At 45.4% G+C, this 7734-nt stretch overlaps 1 protein-coding gene and 1 long non-coding RNA gene across 4 annotated transcripts in view; one reads left to right on the top strand and one right to left on the bottom strand.

Annotated features, from left to right (window-relative positions):
- The window catches only part of HMGXB3 (HMG-box containing 3), a 72949-nt gene extending 71204 nt beyond the window's left edge, over positions 1-1745 (bottom strand). For 2 of the 3 annotated variants that reach the window (XM_023515520.1, XM_023515518.1), the window contains exon 1: positions 1177-1619. The gene's annotated coding sequence lies outside the window, so the exon portion shown is untranslated. Of the gene's footprint in view, positions 1-1176 lie in introns of all 3 variants that reach the window. The other variant, XM_003782043.3, reaches the window with a different exon arrangement.
- On the top strand, positions 1738-6556 carry LOC111726639. The gene is made up of 2 exons (XR_002774374.1): positions 1738-1881; positions 6149-6556. It is a non-coding gene; the product is annotated as an uncharacterized LOC111726639 (long non-coding RNA).
- The last annotated feature ends 1178 nt before the right edge of the window (positions 6557-7734 follow it).

Consider the following 7734-nt stretch of genomic DNA (forward strand, 5'->3'; position numbering starts at 1 on the left):
AAAAAAAAAAAAATAATAATAATAATTTCAGCTGTTTCTACCGTGAAATGAAGAGACTAAACCTAATGACTCCTGACCTTTTCAGTCATGAATTCTTTTGATCATGTTGTGAAAGATAAGAACGTTCCCCTAAAAAATGTAGACACACAGTATTATTTCATGTACAATTTTAAAGATAAACCCCAGGAAAAGCATACAGTATTCTTAAGGTTCTTTCTCATTCTGTGTCATCTCTTAAATGATTTCCTTCCCATTAAAAAAGAAAATGGAAAACAAAACAAACACCTACATTCTACCTGTAATAGTGCAACCCAGGAAGAGAACATAGTCTGCAACTTGGCTGGGCAAGCAATAAGCTAGTAAGGGAAGCTGGAGCCCAAATTAAGGCTTTCTGAGGACTGTGCTCATTTGCCCTTAATTGACTTCTTGGCCCTTGAGAGATTTGTGGAGAAAAACTATAACTGCAGGAGAGCATCTGTAAAGAATAGCACACAGGGTTTCAGCACCCAGAGCAAAACAAGTTAGGAAACAAAGTCTACAGAACCACCTTGGGTGCGGCCAGGAAAAGGCTAACCTGGAGTTCGTTTAGTTTACTATTCTGTTCTAAGCCTGGTCCAAATTTGTTTTCAGATCCTAGCCCTCAGTATAGCAATATAAAGAAAGGCAGGACAATAGGTGTACAAGGTTAAAACCAAGGGCTCTTTCAAGCCAGCAATGGCGAGGGAGGTAGGGAAGGAGGGAGTGAGAAAACCAAGGGCTCTGGAGGACAGACGATCTGAGTTCTAATTGAGGCTACGCTGCTTATTAGTACCAGCACGGAGCCCTATGACCTTAAGCAATCTTCTTACCCTCGCTACATCTCAGTTTTCTTATCTTTAAAACAGAGTTAAAGGCAGTACTTGAAATAAGCGAGACACTTTGTACCTACCATCAGGTCCTTCTCAGAACCTAATGTGATGGATTTTGATGGCTCAGGCATGGGCTACGGTTTGACTCTGGCTAGTTCCTCTCCCTTTCTGGGTCTCGGATACCCTACACGGGCAGCGGAAGGACGCTAAAGCTCACTGGTCCTACTTTGTGGAAGAGGTAACAGCAGGCTCAGAGTGCCGCAGCAACCAGCTTGAGGTCGCCCAGAGGGTCAGCGGCGTGGCATGGCCCTCCAGGGCGGGGACTTACCCAGAGGAGCGTGCCAGCCGCGCGACTCACATTCCCGGAGGCGCCCGGCCCTGAGGCTCGACAAGAGGGTTGGCGGGTGCACCTGCGCTCCCCGCTGTCGGCGAGAAGCGGCTCCAGTCGTGACAGCGGCAACAAGGAAGTGGAGGCGAGGGCTCGCGCGCGCATCCCGGGGGCTAGAGGAGCCCCGGCCCCGCGGCCCCGCCCGGCGACACACGGTGCGGAGTCGCGATAGCCCCTCTCGCTCCTCCTCCCCGGAGTCGCGATATGGGGTTGGGAAGAGCAAGTGTAGGAGCTCAGGCTTGTTCCCCGGGCTCCTTCCAGATGCCTGCCGAGGGCCCCGGGGATCAAACCCCGGGGAGCTCGAGGAAGACAGCAGGAAGACTGGCGTCACCGCAGCACCGGCTCGGGGGCAGCGGCAACAGCACCAGCAGCAGCAGCAGCACACCGCGGATTGCCAGGGAGACCCGTCCCAGCGGCCCTCGCGGCGCACCGGAAGCGCCTTGCGGCGCGTGACTGCGTGCGACCCCTCGCGCAAGCGCAACGGTCCAGCCTTAGCGGGCCCATAGAAACTGCTTAGGTTGGAGTGGGGCTACTAAACGAACGGACTGCTTCCGGCCCGAGGTGCGGGGCGGAGGTGAAAACCGTGGTTGCCCGCGGTAAGAAGCCCTGGCCGCTCCGCTCCTGGGCACTGCTGTGGGCGTTCAGGTAACAGGGGCGGGGCTGTGCCCAGCGTGAGAGGTCAAGGCCCGCCTCACCTCTCAGAGTCACGTCCGGCGCTGGAGAGCGTGCGGCAACACGCTTTCCTCCGCTCGGTGTTCAAAGCCTGACCTCAGCTGTCAGTTTGTACCCGCTTATTCAGGATAGGGCTCATACTTAGTGCTGCATCTAGTCTCCCTTCTCATTCTAGTAATCTGCCCTCAATCCGTCTCTATCACTATCCCACGGATAGTAATGGTAGTGAGTTCCTGGAGTGACTGTCTGGAAAGGCTTTGGAAATCAGATATTGTCCTTTCCCATCGATGTCACAGATTATCCGCATTGGTACAAGTACCTATTCTACCTCCCACTAAGTTACAAATATATTTACAATCTGCCTACATCTCTCCATCTAGTTCTGTCACAACCTCCACCTAGCCACCATCATCTCCTGTATGAATAAATGTAGTTCTGCCCCCCTCCTCCACTCTTGGCCTTCAAGAGGTTTATTGGTTTATTCTGCACAAAGCAGTCAGATTGATCTTTTTGCACTTTCTTATAGGTCACTTCCTGCTTAAAGTCCTTCAGTGTCTCATTCACTTTGAGTAAAATTCAAACTTATTAGCTTGAACTAAACCTTTGTCTGGTTTGGCTCTTTCTTCCTTCTTTTTCCACATGTTCTCAATATGGGTTCTGAGAACAAGCTATATAGAACTTTGTTGTGAGCCTCCCTGGGTTTGAATCGAAGCACTGCTACAAATAAGCTGTATTGAGCATGTAAAGTGCTTAACAAATCATGCTTTCACAGTAGATATTCCTATCTCAGTAAATAGCATCACCATCCACTGGATTGCTCCGGGCTTAAACTAGAATTCTGTATGTTTTCCTTCCTACACGTGGCATCCAACCCATCAGCAAGGCTTTCAAAAACATAGCTACAAACTACTTCTTACCATCTCCTCAAATCCAAGCCACCATTATCTCTTCTCTAGACCCCTACTTTTTATGTGATACCCTTCAGTTCTTTACAGAGCATTCATCTTTCTCCTTCCTTAAATTCCTTCAGTAGTTTCCTGTTGCTCTCAAATAACATCCAAACTATATATGGCCTCCTAGGCTAGCCTGATTTTATCTGCAGATACAGGGTTACCTTAGGAAGGTAGACATAACCTAGTAGGTTCTCTACAACTAAAGGACTCTTTCTAAAGTATAAATCTGATAATGTCATTTAAAAAACCTCCAAAGGCCTCTTAATGCCCCAGGATCAAGCTAGAATTCTGAGGACCTTCTGTGATTTTGTCCTTGCTTTCTTCTCCAAAGACTTTTTTTTTTCTGACCATGACATTTTCTTTTTTTTTTAGAGACAGAGTCTCACTTTATTGCCCTTGGTAGAGTGCTGTGGCGTCAGAGCTCACAGCAACCTCCCAACTCCAAGGCCTAGGCGATTCTCCTGCCTCAGCCTCCCAAGTAGCTGGGACTATAGGTGCCTGGCTATTTTTTGTTGCAGTTTGGCCAGGGCTGGGTTTGAACCCACCACCCTCGGTATATGGGGCCAGTGCCCTACCCCCTGAGCCACAGGCGCTGCCCAACATTTTATTTTCTGTAGTACTTCATGGCCTTTCATAGTATGTATTTCCTTACATCTCATGAATTCCTGTATGTTTATTCTTTAAGAGCCAGCATAATTACTGTTTCTGATTGGGAGCGCACTGCCCATCCATGCCCCACCCAGTTGATTATCCACACTTCTGTGTCCCTACAGTACTTTGTAACCTCTATTACAATATTTTGCACACTCTAGTGTTTGCCCTGCCTTCTTAGCTGGCTAGCTGCTCAATGGTAGTGGGCCACTATGTTCCATTCATTCATCTCTTTCAAGCACAGTTCTTGAAACAGAGGATGCCATGAATGAATATATTAGATGCCGGCTCGGCACCTGTGGCTCAAGTGGCTAAGGCGCCAGCCATATACACCTAAGGTGGCAGGTTCGAATCCAGCCCGGACCCACTAAACAACAATGATGGCTGCAACCAAAAAAAAAAAAAAATAGCCGGGCGCTGTGGCCGGCGCCTGTGGTCCCAGCTACTTGGGAGGCTGAGGCAGGAGACTCGCTTGCGCCCAGGAGTTGGAGGTTGCTGTGAGCTGTGATGCCACAGAACTCTACCCAGGGGGACAGCTTGAGGCTCTGTCTCAATAAAAAAAAAAAAAAAAGACTATATTAGATGTGTGGAGGTAGTGGTAAAAATCGGCCCTCCAGTAAAAACAGAGGCAGTCGCAGCATACATTTGCAGCAGCTTTTCTTCCCCTTTGAGGACTCTCATGATAAAATGCCTACAAAAGTAATTATCAAAACTGCTACTGGTTAAATCATGCTTTGTTTGACTAGCTTAGGTGGGGGAGTGGGTAGTTGTCTATTTGAAATTCTTAATGCCTCTAGACAGGGCACACAGATTACCACACTCTTCAAATGCCTTATCCCTTTTTCACTCACCATCCTCACACCTAAAAGCATTTGAATTTGGAGGACCTACCTAGAATCCAGTACTTTAATCTGGAAGAAACTTTAGATATCATGGTTTATAACCATAGACATAATAATCACTCTCACACCTCTAATCCTAGCATTTGGGAGGCCAGGATGGGCGGATTGCTTGATCTCAGGAGTTTGAGACCACCCTAAGCTAGAGTGAGACTGTGTCTCTACTAAAAACAGAAAAACTAGCCAGGTGTTGTGACAGGTGCCTGCAGTACCAGCTACTTGGGAAGGTGAGACAAGATTACCGCTTGAGCCCAAAGAGTTTGAGGTTGCTGTGAGCTATGATGAAGCCCACAACACTCAACCTGGGTGAGCAAAAGAGTGAAGCTCTGTTTCCAGAAAAAAAAAAAATCACTCTGAGAATTTTTCCTCTTTTTTTCTTTTCTCTTTTTTTTGAGACAGAGTCTCTGTTGCCCCAGGCTGGAGTTTTCCTCATAGAGATTTCATTCAGTCAGTCCTAAGTTGGGCCTGCATGTCAGATTCTGATATGCCCTCCCTGGCTAAGTACAACCTCTTCATTTTTAAATGAAAAAAACAGGCCCAGAGGGGGAGTGTACTTTCCCATGACTCCTACCATCATGTCTCACTCAAATTATCAGCAATAGCATTCTAATATCGGTCTCTTTCCCTCTTCGATTCATTTTCCACAAAACAGCTATAGTGATCTTTTTAAAAATGCAAAACAGAGCATGACCCTCCCTTGCCTGAAAACTTTCAGTGGATTTCCGTTGCCCTTGAAATACCAAATCTTTCCTATAGCATCTTTGGATGGTCCTGTTCTCAACCTTTGTCATATACTTGGAGTCAGACAGATAAGTTCAGTTCCATGAATACCTCAAGCTCTTTTCTGCTTTGAGAGTTTCCTGATACTCTGTCCTTTGCAGGACTGCCATTTTCCTCTACTCTTCATGAAATCTCAGCTGTCTTCTTAGGCAACTCCTGACCATATTTTGTAAATAGATCTTCCCCTTTTCTTCTCCATTATAGTCTTTGTTTTTGTTTCTTTATAGCACATAGCACACTCTAGAATTATTTAGCTGTTTACTTATTATCTCCCCTATAACATTTTATATTTCATAAGGAATATATTCACTTTGAGGATATAAGGAAACATAAGGATTATATTTCACTTTGTGGTTCGTTACAGTGTCTTTACCTCCTGGCACCTGTAAATAAATGTATGGCTGCTGGAAACATCTTCCCACAATGAAAATCTTTCCAAGCCAGGTAGTGATAGAGCTTTGAAGATCTCATTCTGGTGGAGTTTCAAGCAGGACCACGGACTAGCAGAAAAAACACTAATCTGAGTCAAGAAATCTAGGCCATATGAACATGGGTTGGCCCCTTTCCCAAGCCTCAGTTTCTATATCCATAAAACAAGTTGGGTAACAACTCCTTAAATTTATATAATGCATTGCTATTTGCAAAGTTCTTTTTACCACCTTTTATTTCAATCTGTTCTCATAGTAGGCAGAGCTGACATTGTTATTCCCATTTTGAAGGAGGCTTAGAAAATTTAAGTGATTATCCACATAACCCCTTCTATGGATAGGGAATGTTTCACATATTCAGACTATTTATAAATAGTGTCTACAAAAAGTCAGTAGTATGAATCCTATCTTCTTTTAACTTTGACCTTACATTATCATTTCCTAATAGGCTTTTTAAACATCTGAACTCATCTTTTAGGGGAATCCATTATCTTTGGTTCCTGACAGGTATTCCGTTTTGTTTTTTCAGTTTTCTACATTTGTGCCAAAACAAGTTGAGAGGAGGAACGGAGATAACCTTGTGAGTTGTGGCCCAGCCCTGATTCCCCGGAAATGACAAACGAGGGGAACAAGAAACATCAGCAATTCTCCCTGGAAGAGAAAATCAAAGTTGTAGAGGCTGTAAACTCCAGCAAGAAGAAAGGCAATGTGGCAAAAGAACTTGGTATTACTCCTTCCACTTTGTGTTCTTAAAGGATCATGCTAAGTTTGAAGAAAAGGTTCGGGAGGGATCTGTGGGACCCCAGTAGAAAAGGATGAGGAATGCTCTCTATGATGACATTGATAAAGCTGTTTGTGCTTGGTTTCAAGAAATCCATGCCAAAAACATTCCCATGACTGGTTCTGTCATTCGGAATAAAGCACTAAACTTGGCCAATATGCTTGGTTATGACAATTTTCAAGCAAGTGTGGGCTGGTTGAATAGATTTGAAAGCAGTCTGTAGAGAGGATAGTGACAGGTTAATGAATGGTTTACAAATAGATAAGGTTAATGAGAGGCATGCAGGGGAAATTATAAAACTGAATCCTGACTCTACAACCCCAATGATATCTTTAATGCTGATGAGACAGGAGCGTTTTTCTAGTTGCTTCCCCAGCACACACTTGCTACTAAAGGAGACCATTGTAGAGGGGGCAAGAAAGCAAAGCAGAGGTTGACAGCACTCTTTTGTTGCAATGCTTCAGAGATTGAAAAAATGAGACCATTGATTGTTGGTAGGTCAGCCAGCCCACACTGCCTCAAGAACATTCGTTCCCTCCCTTGTGATTACCCAGCCAATCAGTAGGCATGGATGACAAGGGATCTGTTTAATGAGTGGCTGATGCAAGTAGATGCCAGTATGAAGCAAGCAGAACGACAGATCCTCCTGCTCATTGACACCTGCTTTGCTCATAATATGCTTCCACACTTAGAAAGGATTCAGGTGGGGTATCTGCCCTCAAACTTTACTGCTGTCCTGCAGCCACTGAATCTTGGCATAATTCACACCCTAAAAGTGCTATACAGGAGCCACCTTCTAAAACAGCTCCTCCTCAAGCTCAAAACCAATGAAGATAAGAAAAGATGGATATCAAGCAGGCCACTGACATGATTGCTGCAGCATGGTGGTCAAACAGTCCACAGAGGTGAAATGTTGGCAGAAGGCAGGCATCATCCCTATGGAATTTACAGATTCTATTGAAGCAGCAGGCAGTGAACCAGACATTGCTATCAAAAAGTTGTGACACACAGTGGCTATTGCCACCTGTGTCCCAAACAAAGTAAATTTCCAGGACTTTGTCACTGTAGATGATGAGCTCATTATCTCCCAGGAACTGATAGACACAGAGGTCACCCAGGATATGGTGGCTGGTGAAAATGAAGTTTCTTTAACAGAATAGTCAAAAATCACCATCAAAGAGGCCATCTTGGCTCGACACATGTGGCTCAAGCAGCTACGGCGCCAGCCACATACACCTGAGTTGGACGGTTCAAATCCAGCCCAGGCCCACCAAACAACAATGACGGCTGGAACCAAAAAAATAGCCAGGCATTGTGGTGGGCGCCTATAGTCC

This window comes from Otolemur garnettii, unplaced genomic scaffold (assembly GCF_000181295.1).
Source record: "Otolemur garnettii isolate 467f Iridium unplaced genomic scaffold, OtoGar3 scaffold00003, whole genome shotgun sequence".
Classification (NCBI taxonomy): domain Eukaryota; kingdom Metazoa; phylum Chordata; class Mammalia; order Primates; family Galagidae; genus Otolemur; species Otolemur garnettii.